Consider the following 20,197-nt stretch of genomic DNA (forward strand, 5'->3'; position numbering starts at 1 on the left):
CCGCCTCCTGCTGGCGGACGTGCGCGGCCGATCTTGCCATTTTGTTGGGCGCCCACCGGAGCTCCTCGTCGGTGGCACGCTGGAGCTTATCGGCCCACCTCCACGCAGCGACGAGGCGCCCAGCGCCTATGACCTTCCTCGCTAAGTACCTTTCTTCGTACACCTCCTCGGCATGACGACGCCCCCCCCCCCCAAAGCTCCGCCGCCTCCTTTTTCCAGGGGGCATCACGAGCTTCACAGGCCGCCTGGTACCTGGCTTCCTCCTCCGCCATATCCTTCGTGAACGCCACCTGCCTGGCTTTCTCAGCTGGCGGCAGCGACTTCCACAGACAAAGATTGTACTGGACCCAAAACCAATCCCAAGTTGGGGGGTCCGGCGCAACCTCATCAGGCGGCGCGTAGGTGTCCTCGTCGCTGCTAATCGAGTGAGCGTCCTCGGGGGGGCGGCGACTCCTCGTCGGCGCGTGGGCAGACCGACAGCGCCATGGCAGAGATTTGAAAGAGAGAGAGAGAGAGAGAGAGAGAGAGAGAGAGAGAGAGAGAGAGAGAGAGAGATAGAGAGAGAGGGCGAGTGAGGGGAGGATGTAGATGAGAATGCAGGCGGGACGACGTGAGCAAGGTAGTATTTATTGGCGACCGCAATATAGATCGACGGGGACAGTACAAACGAAGGTCACCAAAATTTATGAGTACTGTAGTTAGAATTACACACGATTCCCGTAGCAAAATCCGTGTGTGAACATAATAGCAAAAATCCATGTGTGAACATAATAGCTCACGTTTCCAATGTAGAACCGTGTTTGATTAATGATCCCTGCCATTCACCTACCAAACGTCGAGCCGCGAGATAGACTGCCAATCATGTGGGGGCCGGTTGTCTTGCCAGATCTTTACATTTTCTTTTTTGAACACCAGATATTTACATCGTCTGATGATTTTTTAACTCGCACACAAGTACACAAAAATATGATTTTTCAAACCGGTTTGGTTAGGCGTTGCATGTAGATGTAGTTCAAATTTGAATTACAGTCATTAAATGGTTAGAAAATCACTTAAATGTCTTTAAAAGTTCAAATGACCCCTGGAAATTTCTAGTTTTTCACATGAAAGTTGTATTAGTGCATGTTAAACATAGGAAAAAATTTGAAGGCCGTAAGAGGAAGTTATCTCCCGTCCGTCAGCAAACATGCATTGTTCCCTCACGGAACCACTAACCTTCTAGTGAGTTGCTCCGGTTTGTGAGGGGTGTGTGTCCAAACTTTCGTCAAACAGGCCAATTTTTTTACCACATCATCTTGGTGGCATGACATTAAATCAAGCAAGGTTTCATGTTTTTCTGATCATTTTTAAATTTTTTGGAATTAGAATGCCATGGCATGCACTCCATGCATGTGCCCATGCCTTGACACCAATATGTTTGAAATTTCCTTATAATTTACTGCACATGGAATTAATTCACACACAAGTACACAAAAATATGATTTTTCAAACCGTTTTGGTTAGGCGTTGCATGTAGATGTAGTTCAAATTTGAATTATGGTCATTAAATAGTTAGAAAATCACTTAAATGTCTTTAGAAGGTCAAATGACCCCTTAAATTTACCAATTTTTCACATGACAGTTGCACGTTAAACGTAGGAAACAAATTGAAGGCCGTAAGAGGAAGCTATCTCTCGTTCGTCATCAAACATGCATTGTTCCCTCTCAGAACCACGAACCTTCTAGCGAGTTGCTCCGGTTTGTGAGGGGCATGTGTCCAAACGTTTGCCAAAGATGCCAATTTCTTTACCACATCATCTTGGTGGCATGACATTACATCAACCAAGGTTTCATGTGTTTCTGATCATTTTTCTATTTTTGTGAATTAAAATGCCATGTCACTCCATGCATACGTATGCATGTGTCCATGTCGTGAGACCAATATGTTTGAAAATTCCTTCTAATTTACTGCACATGGAATTAACTCGCACATAAGTACACATATATGATTTTTCAAACCGTTTTGGTTAGGCGTTGCATGTAGATGTAGTTCAAACTTGAATTATGGTCATTAAATAGTTAGAAAATCACTTAAATATCTTTAAAAGGTCAAATGACCCCTAGAATTTTTCAAAATTTCACATTACAGTTGTAGTAGTGCATGTTAGACGTAGAAAAAATTTGAAGGCCGTAAGAGGAAGCTATCTCCCGTTCGTCATCAAACATGCATTGTTCCCTCTCGGAACCACGAACCTTCTAACGAGTTGCTCCGGTTTGTGAGGGGTGTGTGTCCAAACTTTCGTCAAACATACCAATTTATTTACCACATCATCTTGGTGGCATGACATTACATCAACCAAGGTTTCATGTGTTTCTGTTTTTTTGGAATTAAAATGCCATGCCAATCCATGCATACGTATTCATGCATTTGTGTCCATGTCGTGATACAAATATGTTTGAAAATTCCTTCTAGTTTACTGCACATGGAATTAACTCGCACACAAGTACGCAAATATGATTTTCAAACCGTTTTGATTAGGCGTTGCATGTAGATGTAGTTCAAATTTAAATTACGATCATTAAATGGTTAGAAAATCACTTCAATGTCTTTAAAAGGTCAAATGACCACTAGAATTTTCAAAAATTTCACATTACAGTTGTAGTAGTGCACGTTAGAAGTAGGAAAAAATTTGAAGGCCGTAAGAGAAAGCTATCTCCCATTCGTCATCAAACATGCATTGTTCCCTCGAAATCACGAGGCTTCTAGTGAGTTGCTCCAGTTTGTGAGGGGTGTGTGTCCAAACTTTGGTCAAACATGCCAATTTTTTTACCACATCATCTTGGTGGCATGACATTACATCAACCAAGGTTTCATGTGTTTCTGATTTTTTTTATTTTTCGGGATTAAAATGCCATGTCACTCCATGCTTAATTGTGTCATAGCCGTTAGACCAATATGTTTGAAAATTCCTTCCAATTTACTGCACATGGAATTAAATCACACACAAGTACACGAAATGTGAGTTTTCAAACCGTTATGGTTAGCTGTTGCATGTACATGTAATTCAAATTCCAATTACGCTCATTAAATGGCTAGAAAATTAATTAAATGTCTTAAAAGTTCAAATGACCCCTGAAATTTTCCAAAATTTGACATGACAGTTGTATTAGTACAACAAAATGTCTCGTTCATCTAAAACACCATCCGTTGGCACTTTATTGCAAATTCGTCTTTCACAGCTAATAAAAAATATCTACAACATCACAGAGTGGTTTTCTAGGAACCATTTTGCGATGAAAATATCTAGGTCTATTTAAGTCCCCCTCCTTAAGCTTCGCCGGCTCGTCTGCTCTAGTGCCGGCAACCCCCGAATCCGTGAATCCCGATCCTCATTCCCGCACCCCCTTTTTGCAAAGATGACGCCGTGGAAACGCTTCGTGAAGGCCCGTACGATGGTCGCGTCCCCCCCCCCCCCCCGAGCGCCGCCGCCTGCACCGAGAGCACGGCCGCCTACGCCGAGAGCGCGGCCGCCTACACTGAGAGTGTCGCCGCATTCGCATTGAGCGCAGCCACTTGCACTGAGAGGGCGTCTGCAGCAGCCGACAGGGCAGCTGCAAACGCCGAGAGCGCTCGAGCTGTCGTCTGTGCCGCTGATGTCGCCTTGGCCCGGGTCGAGGCCATCCATGGCAAGATCGAGGATACACACGCCAAGATATTCTAGGCCACCTCAGACTCCAACATGCAACCCACGTCTAAAAAGGCGGCGGTGGCCATGGAGCACCTTCTTCCTTAGGAGGTCGCCGAGCGGGAGCTGGAGATGAAGGAGGCAGCGGAGATCGAGGAGTGCCGGGAGGAGGAGTTGCGCGTGGCCGAGGTCGAGGTAGAGAAGAGTATGTCCGTTGAGGAATCGGCGGTGGAGTACCAACGCGAGCTCTGGCGCAGCCACTACTACGAGTACTACAACCTTGAGGGCAGCGCCGAGGACGAGGACGAGGACAAGGACGCGGTCGACTTCAGCAAGGGGCGCGGAGTCCACCAAGGGCGGCATGTCGCCAGGATAAGTCATCCATGTCTCATCTCACACCGGCGATGCATAGGCCGGTGTGGCAGCAGATTTTTAGTTATGAGTACTTAGGCTTTGTTTTTAATGCTGGTCTTTTGTTGGAGCAATGTTTAGGTCAACTAGCTCTGTGTAATTACTAAAATTGCTCGATTCAGTAAGTGTGTTTTGTCTGCTGTACGCTCTTTTGTGTGCCCAAATTAGCAAGCGATGTTAAATTATGCAATGATGTACCCGAGGAATTTTCCACCAAAATTTGAATCATCAAACTCATTCCATGCGCGTAAAGCAGAAGAATCGTTTGCGATGCACACAATCGTTCAAAGTGAATGGTCCGGCGGCACCACGCGCGTTCAAAGTGAATGTGCCCATGCCTTGAGACCAAAATTTGAATTATCAAACTCATCCCATGCGCGTAAAGCAGAAGAATCGTTTGCGATGCACACAATCGTTCAAAGTGAATGGTCTGGCGGCACCGCGCGCAAAGTTTCCCTCCACATTTCCAAAATTTTGGCCTACCGCCAAAATATCTACCCCGCCCCTCTTCCCCCCTTCCCCACCCCCTTTTCTCCCCGACCACAAGTCACATTTCCCCTGTTTCCTCCTTCCTTCCTTGCTAAGCTATATCCGCTTCCTCGCTCTCGTCGTCTCGCATCCTACCGCCGGGGTCACCATGGTCTTCTTCAAAGACATCTCCAATGGTTCCTTCTCCGGCGACTACTCCTTCACCACCCGGGTATGCCTCTCTTCTCTCTCTCGGGCTATGACTTGGAATGAAGGACTTTTACCCGGAGGTCGATTTGAGCCGTTTCTTCCTCTTGTAGCTCCCTAAGACCATCAGTGGCAACAAATGGAGCAGGGTGGCTGAAGATCTATCTGCTCTTTGTCACCATCAATCTCCATGCGTGACGCTAGTTGCATTTGATTCTGTGGACAGTGGGAGGAAGTTTCTGGCATGTGTAGAGTAGGTTAGACCCTCTTTCATTGTTACAAATCATTTGTTAGATGTGATTCAGACACTGTCACGGTCCCAACCCATTCATACCACACCTTCAACCAAACGCATCCTAAGACAGTGTCACAGTTTGTACCTAGTATCTTAAATTGTTGCCATCTCATCAACAGTGCCATTAGAAAATTATTTGGCACCGCTTCAGCAGTTTGTGCAGCCAACTTTGGTCCACACATCTGAGCAGCCAAGCAGTAAAATATTAAGTCTTTATGGCACAAAGGAACTGGGCATCGGAGCAACTACGTGCTCCAGAGTCCGGGTTCCTGATTTTTTTTTCCGATGCATCGGCTCGCCAGTGCAGGGCACCGGTGCGAGATGTAGGAACAGTTGTCTTTACCCCAGTTTTGGCATACATAGTGGACGACCTTAGTGCTATTAGTTCTATGTTACTAAATTTGTGTATGTACACACCTGTTAGCATCAATTTGCTATCATCCAAACACTGTCGCTATGCTATTGCAGTTATATTTACCTTCCTCATAAAATGTTCAATTTTTTATTTATTGTACATGAGTAAGAACTTGTAGCATCGTTGTAGTTAATTATAGCTTCTGATGTTCCAAAATTTGGTTGTTGTCTCAGTACCAATTATTTCATTTGCACATTGATCTTTTTGAGAAGATATGTCATAATTAACATGTTTCTTCAGTTTTTCAAAATAAGCATTGGTGATTTTCTATGTTGCTATAAAACCATTTCCCCTACAATTGTTACTGATCTAGTTTTAAATATTATAGGATGAACGGAAGTGTTCTTACTTGGAGTGGGTTGATCAAGAGTGGCCACAGTCTTTGAAGATGTGCCTAACGAAGCTCTGGAGCATGTATGAGGAAGAGAACACATGTAGGCTTAGAGAAAGTCCTGACACCGCTGAAGCATATGCGGGATAAAAAGTTGAAGGTGGAGAATGAGCTCAGATTTTTAAAATTAGACTTTGCTAAGATGGTGTTGGCGAAGTAGGAGGCACTTTCCCAGTTGGCCCGTGCAAAACGGGTTCTTACTGAACTGAAAGCAGAGGTGGATAAGACGAGTCTGGATGATCTCAATTAGGGAAATGAATATATTGTTCTTATGAAGTTAAACTAGCTATATGTTGTACTGTGTTGTTTTCATGTAGCTACCGTACTGTGATGTTATAATACATTTATGTGCCTGATATGAAATTGGCAAACAACTGTTCGATATGAAATGTGAATTTGCGTAATACTGGAATTATTAATTATACACTAATAAACCTGCTAAATGTGTCATGAATCTTTGCAAACGGTTCTAACAGTAAAAGCGCTTGCGATGGATAGCCCAATACCACACAATTTTCTTCATCAAATCGTGTGTGATGTAGTTGATAAAAGGAAACAGTTAACCAAGGAAGGTCGTGTGTGATAGTTACACCTTTCAGACACGAGCCTACACATAAAACTGTGTGGGATGTACGTCAAAACGGAAACGTTTTCCTTGGATTGACTGTGTGGGATGTACATAAGAACAGGAACGTAGTCCTTGGATTGACTGTGTGTGATATACACACGAACAGAAATGTTTTTCTGGGATTCATCGTGTGGGGTGTACATACCTATGGAAATGATTTTCTCGGATTACCGTGTGGGATGTACATACCTATGGAAATTATTTTCTCGGATTACCGTGTGGGATGTACATGCCTACGAAAATGATTGGGCTTCGATGCCTCACCCGGTCGCACACGACCCCAGCTTGGGTCCCAGGAGGGCCTATCCTTGACGATTTCTGGGTCATGTTGGAAGGACACCCTATCGCACACACTCACTTGGCGAAGGTTCCAAATGTCGTCACGGAAAGGGGTTAAAAACTATTTGTTTAGGACCGACGTGCACTAGCGATAGGGACAATGTATTGGTAGGTGGAGTTGTTAGCTACTGTGACGCCCCTGATTCAATCATACACTAATCATACACGCAAACATGTACGATCAAGATCAGGGACTCACGAGAAGATATCACAACACAACTCTACAAATAAAAATAAGTCAAAGAAGCATCATATTACAAGCCAGGGGCCTCGAGGGCTCGAATACAAGAGCTCGATCATAGACGAGTCAGCGGAAGCAACAATATCTGAGTACAGACATAAGTTAAACAAGTTTGCCTTAAAAGGCTAGCACAAACTGGGATACAGATCGAAAGAGGCGCAGGCCTCCTGCCTGGGATCCTCCTAAACTACTCCTGGTCGTCGTCAGTGGGCTGCACGTAGTAGTAGGCACCTCCCGAGTAGTAGTAGTCCTCATCGACAATGGCGTCTAGCTCCTGGGCTCCATCGTCTGGTCGCATCAATCGGGTATAGGAAGGGGGGAAAGAGGGAGCAAAGCAACCGTGAGTACTCATCCTAAGTACTCGCAAGCAAGGAGCTACACTACATATGAATGCATTGGTATCAAATAGAAAAGGGGGTATCATATGTGGATTGAACTGCAGAATGCCGGAATAAGAGGGGGATAGCTAGTCCTTTCGAAGACTACGCTTCCAGTAACCTCCATCTTGCAGCAGGAGAAGAGAGTAGAAGGTAAGTTCACCAAGTAACATCGCATAGCATAATCCTAACCGATGATCCACCCCTCGTCGCCCTGTGAGAGAGAGATCACCGGTTGTTTCTGGCACTTGGAAGGGTGTATTTTATTAAGTATCCGGTTCTAGTTGTCATAAGGTCAAGGTACAACTCCAAGTCGTCCTGTTACCGAAGATCACGGCTATTCGAATAGATTAACTTCCCTGCAGGGGTGCACCACATTTCCCAACATGCTCGATCCCCTTTGTCCGGACACACTTTTCTGGGTCATGCCCGGCCTCGGAAGATCAACACGTTGTAGCCCTACCTAGCAACAACAGAGAGGTCAGCACGCCAGTCTAAATCCTATGGCGCAGGGGTCTGGGCCCATCGCCCATTGCACACCTGCACGTTGCATACACGGCCAGAAGCAGACCTAGCCCCCTTAATACAAGCGCGAGCTTACGGTCCAATGCGGCGTGCGCCGCTCAGTCGCTGACGTCACGAAGGCTTCGGCTGATACCACGACGTCGAGTGCCCATAACTGTCATCGCGTAGATGGTTAGTGCGTATAGGCCAATGGCCAGACTCAGATCAAATACCAAGATCTCGTTAAACACGTTCTCTTGAAATAACCGCGAACTCCGACCAGGGCCAGGCCCCCGAGTCTCAAGGTGACTCGAAGAGTTGGCTTGAGATTCTCCATATTTGACCGTCATATAACCCGGCATAACTTGTATATCATTGGTGTTGATAGCATGATGTGAATCCACAGAAGGTTGAGGTGACTGCGGCGGGTTATAAATGATCCCGTATGAGCCGTGTCAGTAACTTGGCCAATGGTTCCTTCCAACTGGCGATTTGAATTTAACCAAGCTGTAGTGGCGGCGACTTGTGCGCCTGCCCATTGAGCCATCCAGTGTGGGCGGCAGTTGATAGTATAGGATAATTTTGCCTCCATTTTGTTGAAAGAAAACCGGGCTACCCAAGCTGTGACTTGCTCATGCAGACAGGTGCGGCCTGGTATGTCGATGTAGACCAGGCCGCAATAAACGGACGGGAGAGACGTCCACAGTATTAGAGGTGGCTTGGACAGATGAACCGGCCACGATGTTTTAAACCCGCGCGGACAGGTAAGTTAACCATGTCGTTTTGATGTAGTGAACAATTGTCCTGCATCAACAATATTGCAGACCAATAAAAAGATAAACTGCTCTTTGACAAAAAATAATATGTACCAATAAAATATATTTTAGATGGATATCACCTGATGTACCAGGCCGGAAATAATTCGCCATGAGATTGATGATCGCTAGGTGATGTTGAAGTCGCTCATGGGTGAACCGGCCGCGGCGTGGTAAACCGGTGCGGACGGGTGAGTCGACCGCGATGTTTGTAAGCCAGCGCAAACGCGTGAACCGGCTGCAAGGGCGGACGGGCGAGTTGCCCGTGGCGTTGTAAGCCGGTGCGGACGCGAGAGACGGCCACGGCGTTGTCAGCCAGCGCGGGCGGGAGAATCGGCTGCGGTGTTGTAAGCCAGCACGGACGGGTGAGGCAATTGCAGGCATGGTAATCCTCGGGCGAGTCAGTCTCGTTGTGTAGATGTAAATCAAGCCGCACGTATAGTGGCTCGCACACACCCGTTCGACAACAATCGGGCGCGGACGCTGGTGCATGATGATGCTAACGCATACTCCATAGGCACAACATGGCACCATCTTTATATGTAATCATTGTCCTGCACATAAAAATATGCAGACCAAAGTAATTGTTCTTTGATAAAAACAATATGCGTTAAAGAAAATATACTCAGATGAATATCACCTGATATGTTTGGACGACAGATGATCCCGAACAACCTTTAGTATTTGCAACGGTGATTTAGCCCCTCTCCTTGCAAAGGGGATTAATCACAGCACTGTAGCCATCAACCACAAAAATTCCCTTTCTCTTGCAGTATATAATGAAGACCAGTAGAAGTAGAACAACAGCTGGCGACTCATGGCGATAGTGGCTAGTACTGCTGCAACTCAAACAACGCGCCTTATAATGCCACGATATCCTTGTCAGTTGTCCACTCATCAGACAACACTGAATAATCCCAGGCGCATCCATATCTCCTTGTATTAATCCATTTGAACCATCACCTCGTCAAGCAATTTTCTTCAGAACACAGCCACTGAAACCATGTATGAGACCACCTCATGCTTATTTCCCATGGATGCTTTGGCGGGGACGAGGTCGGCAACTTGTGGTGACCATAGTATTTCAGAGATGGTTTCCTGGTCGCGGGGAGTCCTAGAGGCGCGAGGTGGCTCTCCAGCGGCGGCTCGCAGTGGCGCATTACACGGAGACGGCAGCAGGCCGGCTCTCCGGCAACTCCAGCATGAAGCAAATCGACAGCGGCCTCGGTGTGAAGGAACCGAGCAGCGGACCTCGAAGGCGGCTCAACACGATCTACGGTCATGCGCGGCAGAGGTGGATGGCAGAATCGGCCACGGAGGCAGTGACGGCGGCCGACGGCTCTGCAGAGATGGAACAAAGCAGCGGCATCAATTTGAAGATCCTCCGGCGGAGTGGCGACCCGTAGACAAGGACAACCGTGCGACGGCGGCTTGAGGCCGAGGCCAGCGGAGCTGCGGAGCGCTCGGAAACTACCGGAGGCGGAGATGGAGCAGAGGCAAGTTGTGGTGCAGAGGCGAGTTTTGGAAACGACTTGGAGTCAGCCTACCCCCATGACCAAATTCTTCTCTGATTTGTTGTGGGTTTGACTTTTCTTCTTGTGCTCATGGATCAATGGATGGATCACTTGTTGACTGTGACTTGGATGGCCGCGTGGGCAGCTCTCAACGGAGATGATTTGTGGCGGCTCAAGGCACGACACGGCGCGCGATGTTAACAACTCCAGAAGGCAAGACGGGGCCTCAAGGGCGGCTCGGAAGGAGGCCAGCGGAGGCGACCTGGCGCCGCGCGCGGCGCGGCCGGCTCACAGGTGAAGGCGGAGCTTCGGCCTCGGCAGAAGCGGAGCGAGGCGAGGCCACTCGGAGGCGATGACGGCGACCAGCGGCTTGAGGCGAAGCCGGCGACTCAGCGGCTCGGGAGGTCGCGACGCACAGAAACGGGCGACGAGGCGGTGGCGACAGCCACAGAAGCAATGACGACGGCCGGCGGTGGAACCGTGGAGACGGCGGCTCGACGGTCGCCGGCTTGCGAGTAAGACCGCGGCCGTAGAGGCAGGTGAGACCGTGGTCGTACTTGTTTCCGGGTCGTAACCGTAGTACCTGCACGCACGATTGGTAACGTGCGCACTTCAACGTCTGGCCACGCTAAAGTTTGGAATCTGTCCGAGCAACAGCAATCAAAATGGAACGTTGCCTCGGGACTTAATCTGAGATGCTTCGGTGTTCAGAGTAGTATTCGGACTACTGCAGCAGAAAATCTTGCCGATCTTAGACCGGCGATTTGCGGTGGTCTTCCAAAACGATCTGCTTAGCGGATCCCCACGGCACCGGCGGCGGCCGCATGCAGCCCTAGCTTTGGTTTTGACTCTGTAAAATTAATCACGACTCTGTTCATGAAACAATGAACACGTTGGTTCTGCCCAAAAATTGTCCCATGCCGGGTCATCCTGCACGATTCTTCCTCGCCGGCTCTTCTTTACTTCACGATTGCAAGCTCGTTGATCCCTAGGAGAGATCCCTTCAAGATCTCAACACCACTGTGCGCTGGCCCCACGGTAGTCTCAACCTGCCCTGTCGCTCCGCCACAAAGATCCACACAAAGGGCCGTTGGGATAAAGGTCCTTTCAGCCCCCAATCCGTGAATCACTCGCGGGTGCTCCACGAGCCGACCCGACTTTAGTCATCACATGTATCATGTATAAAGTATATAGTATATACCCATGATCACCTCCTGAGTGATCAGGAGCCCGATAGTATAGCACAACAGACGGACAAGAATGTAGGCCCACTGATGAAATACTAGCATCCTATACTAAGCATGTAGGATTGCAGGTAAAGGTAACAACGGTAGTAGTAAGGACAAGCTATGCATCAGGATAAGATTAACGGAAAGCTGTAACATGCTACACTACTCTAATGCAAGCAGTATAGAGAAGAATAGGCGATATCTGGTGATCAAGGGGGGGCTTCCCTGGTTGCTCTGGCAAGAAGGGTTCGTCAACAACGTAGTCGAACTCGATGGCATCAGCACCGGTCTTGGGGTCTAACGGAGAAGAAGAGGGGGGGGGGGGGAGAAATAGTAAATACAAAGTAAACAAAGCATCACAAAGCGTAACATGGAAATACGCGGTGCTAGGGGTGGCCTAACATAGTAGTAGGTGCTACTGGCGAAGGGGGAAAACATCCGGGAAATTATTTCCGGTGTTTGACGTTTTCGGACAAACGAATCGGAGGGGTATTTTTGCACGTTCGCTATGCTAGGGATGTGTGATGGACGAAAGGACAGCGTATTCGGATTCGTCTCGTCGATCTGAGTAACTTTCATGTTCAAAGTATTTTCATCCGAGTTACGGTTAATTTTATATGAATTTTCAAAGTTTTAATAGTATTCTAGATTTTTTAAATTACTTTTAATTCAAGTTGACCAGGTCAATTTGACTAGTCAAAAGGAGAGCTGTGACCCACATGTCATGAACTATTTACCTAAAAAATTAAATAAACTTAACTTATTTAATGAGGGCCTACATGTCAACTACTAGTACTAGACTAACTTAGCACTAATTAATATTACTAACTAAACCTAGTACTAACAAGAGCCGGCCCGGCCACACACACACACCACACCACACACAGAGCACGTAGCAAGGGTTACATCTGTTCCCTCTTAACTTAACTGAACAAAGCATTTTGTGATTTTTATAGGAATTAATCGAGGCATCGAAAGAATTTGATCCAGTTGGATAAAATGAAGCTTGTAATGTGTACTTTCTACTTATAGCAGAGCAGCAGCAGAGTGTTACTGTAGCAGAGCAGCAGCAGAGTGCAGCGGCGCGGTGCGGACGGAGCAGCAACAAGCGGCAGCAGAAGCGCATAGCAGCAGCAGGGGAGAGGCTGCGCGCACGCGCGCAAGGGAGCAGCGACGGCAAGCACGCGGGCGCGCGTGCACGCGCGAGGCACGGCCAAGGGACGGCCGGCGCGCGGCTAATCGCGGCGAGGGGCTTGGCGAGCCCAGCGGCGATAGCAGCACGCGGGCAAGGCCAGGGACGGCAAGGGGCTCGCACGGGCGCACGCGGGAGCAGTGCTCCAGGCGCGTCCACGGGAGGATACGGCGGCGGCAACAAGTCAGAGAAGTAGCAGCGGCAGAAGGAGCCGCGGCAAGCAGCCGCACGGAGCAGCAGGCGGCAGTGGTTACTGTAGGCGGGCACGACGGCTGCAGCGTACATGGCGAGCACGGACGGCGCGGCCACGCGCGGGCAGACGAGTGCGGTCTCGGTCGGGGCCGGCGCGGGGTACAGCGTGTTGGCGGTCACGGCGATGACAGTGACGGGTGCGCGAGGAACAGAGCACCGGCCACGGTGACCTACGACGATGAATCGAGCACGGGGTGTGAGGGGAAAAGGGGGAAGGAGCGGGTTCGACGCTGCTCACCGAGAGGTGGCCGGTGGGGAGCTTGCGACGGTCGACGCGGTACGATGGCGAAACGTCGACGGCGCCCGTCGCGGCCGAGGTGGAAGAAGAGGACGCCGACGATGGTGGAGCGGCCCCGAGCTCGAGGTACCGGTCGTAGGCGCAGTGGAGGTCGACGGCGGGCTCTCTGTGCAGTCCTAGGTGATGGGGTCGACGGAGATCAGTCCAGCGAGGTCCCTTGACGCTTCGGCTTGGCGAGCTGCGGCCGGTGGCCACGTTGACGAAGATGGCGCAGCGACGGGGAGTGCTCGGGCCGGAGCGAGGGAGCTGCGAGGGGAAGCGGGCGAAGGGGGAAAAGCATCTAGGGTTCGGGGGAGGGGGTCTCCGGTGCTAAGTAGGGCGAGGGGGCCGTGGATGCGCGCCACGGCACCATGGCATCTGTGGATGTGCTCCACGATGCCTCCCTGCTACAGGTTGAAGGCAACAAGTGCGGGCTGGGCCTTCCAACCCCACTTGGACCTCCCTCTCACTTTCTTTCTTTCTTTTACTTAATTCCTTTTTTTTGTTTTTTAAGTTTTCTATTTTTGTGTTAAGCTGAGCCACCAATTGGATTTTGTAGAAAGTGCCACTTGTCAAAACAAAAACTAGGCATTTTTTAGTATTGCCACAAAAAGTCTTGGAGTTTAAATAAAATAGTTTAGAATTCCTATAATTTGAAAATGCATTTTTGTAAAGACTTGGCCCCTGTTTTAGATGTTTTAGGGCAATTCATCATTTTATTAATGTTGGTTTCATTTTTATAAAAGATTTGGGAATTTTTTTCAATATTACAAACACTTTTGTTTTGCTGTTTGAGTAATTAATATTTTGACTTTATTTTGTATTTGAAGTTGAGGTCGAAGTATTCTTAATTGTTTCTTTTAGGGCATAATGGTGATGACCTGGCATAATTAGTGAAAGATTACTATAGCAAGAATCTCGGGATGTTACAAATCTCCTCAACTACAAGAAATCTCGTCCCGAGATTTAAGAGGGGGAAAGGTCTGGTTACGAAATTCTAACGAATTTTCTCGGTCTTGGTTGCTCTTCTCGAAGAGGTCGATCCATTACGTTGATGTCCTCATTTCTCTGCTCTAGGTCATCATGATGAAATCGGTATTCTTCCTTCGAGAATTCCATCGTACTTACAAAAAACATAAGGGGGGGGGACTCGTGAAGTACGAAGCTCAATACATGTTAGGTACCTAGGGGCTATCTCAGTGAACGAGGTATAGAGTCACCTCTTGAGTTAAAATTCGAGAAGTCATCGAGAGTAAGTTAAGAAGGTGAAATAAGGAGTTTCGAGCGGATAGGCAACCGTTTGTCGCCTGAAACAAAATGTGGTAGGGGTTTAGGGCAATGGGGAAGTATTGCATCTGGTACCAGAATATATCACTAGGAAGATGGCCCGTGAATTACATACGAAGCCAAGCGGGTGGAATAACTTTAGAAACAGGGGTGTGCAGAAGAATCAGGTTTCGATCCTGTGGAACTGTGGGTTATGGGCCCACCCTGTGGGTTAAAAGTAGGAGTGGTGACATCTTGCGTGATCATGTAAGCAAGGCATGTCAGAGGATAGCATGTCATTTATGTCGGCAACAACATCGGTACCAAGGGCGAGGGACGAAGTGAACCATTTTCCTGCTCGTTGAACGAGGCGGACCAATAGGCAAAGTTCTCGTCCATCGGTGGTTACCGGAATGTCATCAGCAAGAGTAATAGGGTCCTTCTGATAGAGTGGTACAACGAGGTGTTTACATAAGCAGGGATATATTACTGCTTATATAATATATATCACAAGAAGGTTTAAACAAACCAATGGAAAGGAAAGTGATTATCTGGTTTAAACAGAACAATGGAAAGGAAAATGTGTTTAAACACATATTTCAAGGGTATATCCTTCCCAAGGACAAGCAGAGCATGATATCCATGACAGGATATAATGTAGAAAACTCTTTAGGCAAGGTGAGCGAAATTTCATGACATTACCCATACAACAGTGTTTGGATAATTGAGCAAGAAACATTTAGCATTGGGCTTCAAATGTTCTTATTTGGAAATCGGAGTACCACAGACATGCTTCGAGATAGCATTGACATGGTCCAAGTGAAAATCAAAGTTTGGAAACACAAAGGATTCATCAGGAACAACTTGTAGAATAAGTCTTACGAATTCCTCATGGAAGAGTGTTTAACCTGGCTGAAAAGGAAACTATAACAATAGAGCCTCCGGCCAGGTGTGCTAGGCATGACATCACCTTATCGGGTCAAAGACCAACATTATAACTCTTGAAATATGTTCCAACCATCATATCTGACCGAGGTTCAGACCTGATTTGTGTCAGGATACCTCAGACTCAGGATGTGTGAGAAGAAAATGTGCAACACAAATTGACGAGAAGACATTGTAAGATTCTTGGGAAATGAACTGTGGAAGCGAGTTCCGAAACAAGAGTTCATCAGTAAACCAAGGAGAGGATGAGGAGGTGGCTGATGAACTCAGCGACCATTCCTCGAGATTCCCCAAAAGATGAGTTTACACAATCATGTGAACAAGGAGATAACATTTGTCAGATCAAATGATATAATGGTGTATGCTCGAGGAATGCATACACAATTAAACATTGATTGAAAGGTGCACCCAAAATATGGGCTTAGGTAGCAAGATCAATGTTAGAAGGGTGATTCAATAAGCAATTGACTTAGAATGAAACTATCAACCAATAACTTACAAGCAATAGGGTTGCTAGAAGTTTTGACTTCACACATCATAGTTAAATGGCTGGTATCCTGGTTAGAAACAACACAGGGACCAAGATATGAATGGAGATGGCAAGAAGTATTACTATATCAAGAATTATTAAGAGGTGGTGAAATGCTCATGACATTCTTGACATAAAAGATGGTAATACTCCAAGGCAAAGAAGAACAAATGCTGGATAGTAAGGATCTCAAGGTATGACACAAAACATGAACAAGTTTGTGTTGAATGGAAGGCAATAAAGTGGTCAATGATAACACAAATCATTGAGAGCAAGGATGGTATTTCTCACCATGAATTCAGCTGATATCCTGGAAGAGCTCAGAATGCTGATGATGATCATGACACATTTGTCGAGATATTTCATGAAGATGTAATCGATCGACGATGGAATCAAGTCAAAGAATGATGAAGCGAATGACTATTGGAACCATGGGTACAACACAAACTCGAAATCAAGCTTGCTGTTCAAGACGAAATGATATGACGGGCAAGATCGACGTAAGCTTAGCTCATTGTCGAAAGTTGTGCTCCGGGATTAAGGACCAGGTAGCATAGTTAAAATTGGCACGAGAATGATATAGCCAAGCAGGCTAGGGATGACGTGATCGAGTTCAAACTCATAAGTAATGAAGGTTACCAAGAGCTGATTAATCACGGTGCGGACTTGAGTCAGTTATTGGTGTCTTTGAGTGTTTAATAACTCAGAGCCCATGAAAAATTGGAATCAATGAGAATGTAGCACTTGATGAAGAACTCATAAGAAGTTATGCGGTTCCATGATAATCTCGAGATACCAGGGGGGTAATACTCGCCGACAGATCAAAGTAGAGGTTGGACTAGGGTAATGCTCTGCAGAAGACAAGTGCTCAAACTTGCACGAGAAATGGAATCAAGGAGAAACATGGCTGGAACCACTTCCACAGATACAAGATGAACTTATAACAAGGGGATAATTATTTTAAGAAAAGCTTCCATGATAAGGTATACATCAGGTCCATGGGCATGAACACAGGGTTCAAGGTCGACTCCAACTTGTTCAACGCATAACCTTTCATTCACCTCTCATATTTCAAAAAGGACAATAGTTGTTGAAATTTTTACCTGGTGCAATACCAGATAAGTATGACTCGTGAAATCTTTCGGGTTCACACGGATTAGGGAAGGCATAGGTTCAACCCATCAGGGTATCTTAGGAACATATACCACAAACTTCGGAGTAAATAATACAAGCTCGAAAGTAGAGCATGGTTCACAAAGCAGAGAATACAATTTACCAAAGGCATTATATACCCATGGAAAGGCTCACAAGGTTATTCAATATGAAGGACACGGTCGGGTAAAATCCGACAAAGGGTCTGGTGGTCCACAAGGGATCTGATGTGAGCATTGGTACTCAACCAAAGGAAGAAAGAATGCAAGGAGGTCAGATTATAGAAACAACTGACTAACTCAAAGCTCAAATGCAAGGGAATTATGAATTCCAAGACAAGGGATCAGAAGCAATGCTCTGATTAGGGGTGGATAAGTTGAATCTCCTTAGAGTTATAATCGATGGCAATTTGGTTGGTCGAGATCCAGCTCATGTTTAAAATGACGTCTGAGCCGGAAGGATATTCCTAGGATTCGACTGATGATTGTGAACATTTGCAACTTATTGAATCAATGGACTCAAAAATGATAGTGACCAAGGATGCCACTAGCATTTGTATACTTATGGGACTAACCATAATGCAAGCAAGCAAGAATTTCAAGAACAACTGGTGGTTGAGGATTTTTTAAAGATCAATTAGTATTTCGAAGACTTTGGTGAAACACATGAACAACTGGGGAGAAAAAAATCCTTGGTGTGTGTGAGGATTAATTTGTAGGTGTATTCAGGTGACAAGGAACTGTCAGGCAGTAGGCACAAGGATTTTCGGAACAACAACGAGTATTTTGAGGTATCTCATAATAACAAGAGCAAATGGGGACTAGGTAAGAATGGCAAGTGCATGCAGTTATCTATAGGGGTTGACGGTGGAAGGGAATTGCAAACGCAATGACCACAAAGTCTCGAGAGAACATCAGAGAGTATCTTTGGAAATCCTTCAGTGCACAAAGCAATCATCTGGAGGGAGGGGCTCTTCGGGAGGAAGTATTTACGAGAACCTAGAGTTAGAGTTAGCAAAATCATTTAACTCGAGTAGATGAGAGATCAGAGTCCCAGAGTATAGACGAGGAATAAAATATCTTAATACCACCCAAATGGCGACATGGGCCCGTAAGACACACATCCATGTTAGTAAAAGTTTTGCAATGTCTAGACTCGACTTCGGCCAAGGAGTGTGGAAGGGGGATTCCTACAGGCAGTTGGCTCTGATACCAACTTATGACGCCCCCGATTCAATCCTATACTAATCATACACGTAAACGTGTACGATTAAGATTAGGGACTCACGGGAAGATATCACAACACACCTCTACAAATAAAAATAAGTCATACAAGCATCATATTACAAGCCAGGGGCCTCGAGGGCTCGAATACAAGAGCTCGATCATAGACGAGTCAGCGGAAGCAACAATATCTGAGTACAGACATAAGTTAAACAAGTTTGCCTTAAAAGGCTAGCACAAACTGGGATACAGATCGAAAGAGGCGCAGGCCTCCTGCCTGGGATCCTCCTAAACTACTCCTGGTCGTCGTCAGCGGGCTGCACGTAGTAGTAGGCACCTCCCGAGTAGTAGTAGTCGTCATCGACGTGGCGTCTGGCTCCTCGGCTTCATCGTCTGGTCGCAGCAATCGGGTATAGGAAGGGGGAAAAGAGGGAGCAAAGCAACCGTGAGTACTCATCCAAAGTACTCGCAAGCAAGGAGCTACACTACATATGTATGCATTGGTTTCAAATGGAAAAGGGGGTATCATATGTGGACTGAACTGCAGAATGCCGGAATAAGAGGGGGATAGCTAGTCCTTTCGAAGACTATGCTTCTGGTTGTTGGGGAACGTAGCAGAAATTCAAAAAATTTCTTACGTGTCACCAAGATCTATCTATGGAGAGACCAGCAACGAGGGGAAGGAGAGTGCATCTACATACCCTTGTAGATCGCTAAGCGGAAGCGTTCAAGTGAACGGGGTTGATGGAGTCGTACTCGTCGTGATCCAAATCACCGATGATCCTAGTGCCGAACGGATGGCACCTCCGTGTTCAACACACGTACAGCCCGGGGATGTCTCCTCCTTCTTGATCCAGCAAGGGGAGAGGAGAAGTTGAGGGAGAGCTCCGTCAGCACGACGACGTGGTGGTGGTGGAGCTCGTGGTTCTCCGGCAGGGCTTCGCCAAGCACCATGGAGGAGGAGGAGAAGGTAGGAGGAGGGAGGGCTGCGCCAGGCAAGAGGTCATCTCGTGTATTGGGCAGCCCCAAAACCTCCACTATATATAGGGGAAAGGGGGAGGGGGAGGTGCCCTAGGGTTTCTCCTAGGGGGGGGGGGGCGGCGGCCAGGGCAGATGGGATCTCCCCTTTGGGTGACTTGGCCCCCAAGCCAGGAGGTGGGAACCCTAGATGGGGCGCCCCAAACCCCCTGGTCACGTGGGAATAGGTGAGGGGGGCGCACAGCCCCTTAGTGGGCTGGTTTGCCCCCTTCCCTTGGAACATGAAGCCCCCCAACACTTGCCGGGGCTCCCGAAACACCTTTCGGTCATGCTGGTCATAGCCTGGTACCTCCGGAACACTTCCGGACTCCAATACCCTTCGTCCAATATATTGATCTTCACCGCCGGACCATTCCGGAACTCCTCGTGACGTCCGGGATCTCATCCGGGACTCTGAACTACCTTCGGTAACCACATACTATTTCCCATAACAACTCTAGCGTCACCGAACCTTAAGTGTGTAGACCCTACGGGTTCGGGAACCATGTAGACATGACCGAGACACCTCTCCGGCCAATAACCAATAGCGGGATCTGGATACCCATATTGGCTCCCACATGTTCCACGATGATCTCATCGGATGAACCACGATGTCGAGGATTTAATCAATCCCGTATTCAATTCCCTTGTCCAGCGGTATTGTACTTGCCCGAGATTCGATCATCGGTATCCGATGCCTTGTTCAATCTCGTTACCGGCAAGTCTCTTTACTCGTTCCGTAACACATCATCCCGTGATCAACTCCTTGGTCACATTGCGCATATGATGATGTCCTACCGAGTGGGCCCAGAGATACCTCTCCGTCACACAGAGTGACAAATCCC

The sequence above is a fragment of the Triticum aestivum genome, chromosome 2A (assembly GCF_018294505.1).
Source record: "Triticum aestivum cultivar Chinese Spring chromosome 2A, IWGSC CS RefSeq v2.1, whole genome shotgun sequence".
In the NCBI taxonomy this organism is placed as follows: domain Eukaryota; kingdom Viridiplantae; phylum Streptophyta; class Magnoliopsida; order Poales; family Poaceae; genus Triticum; species Triticum aestivum.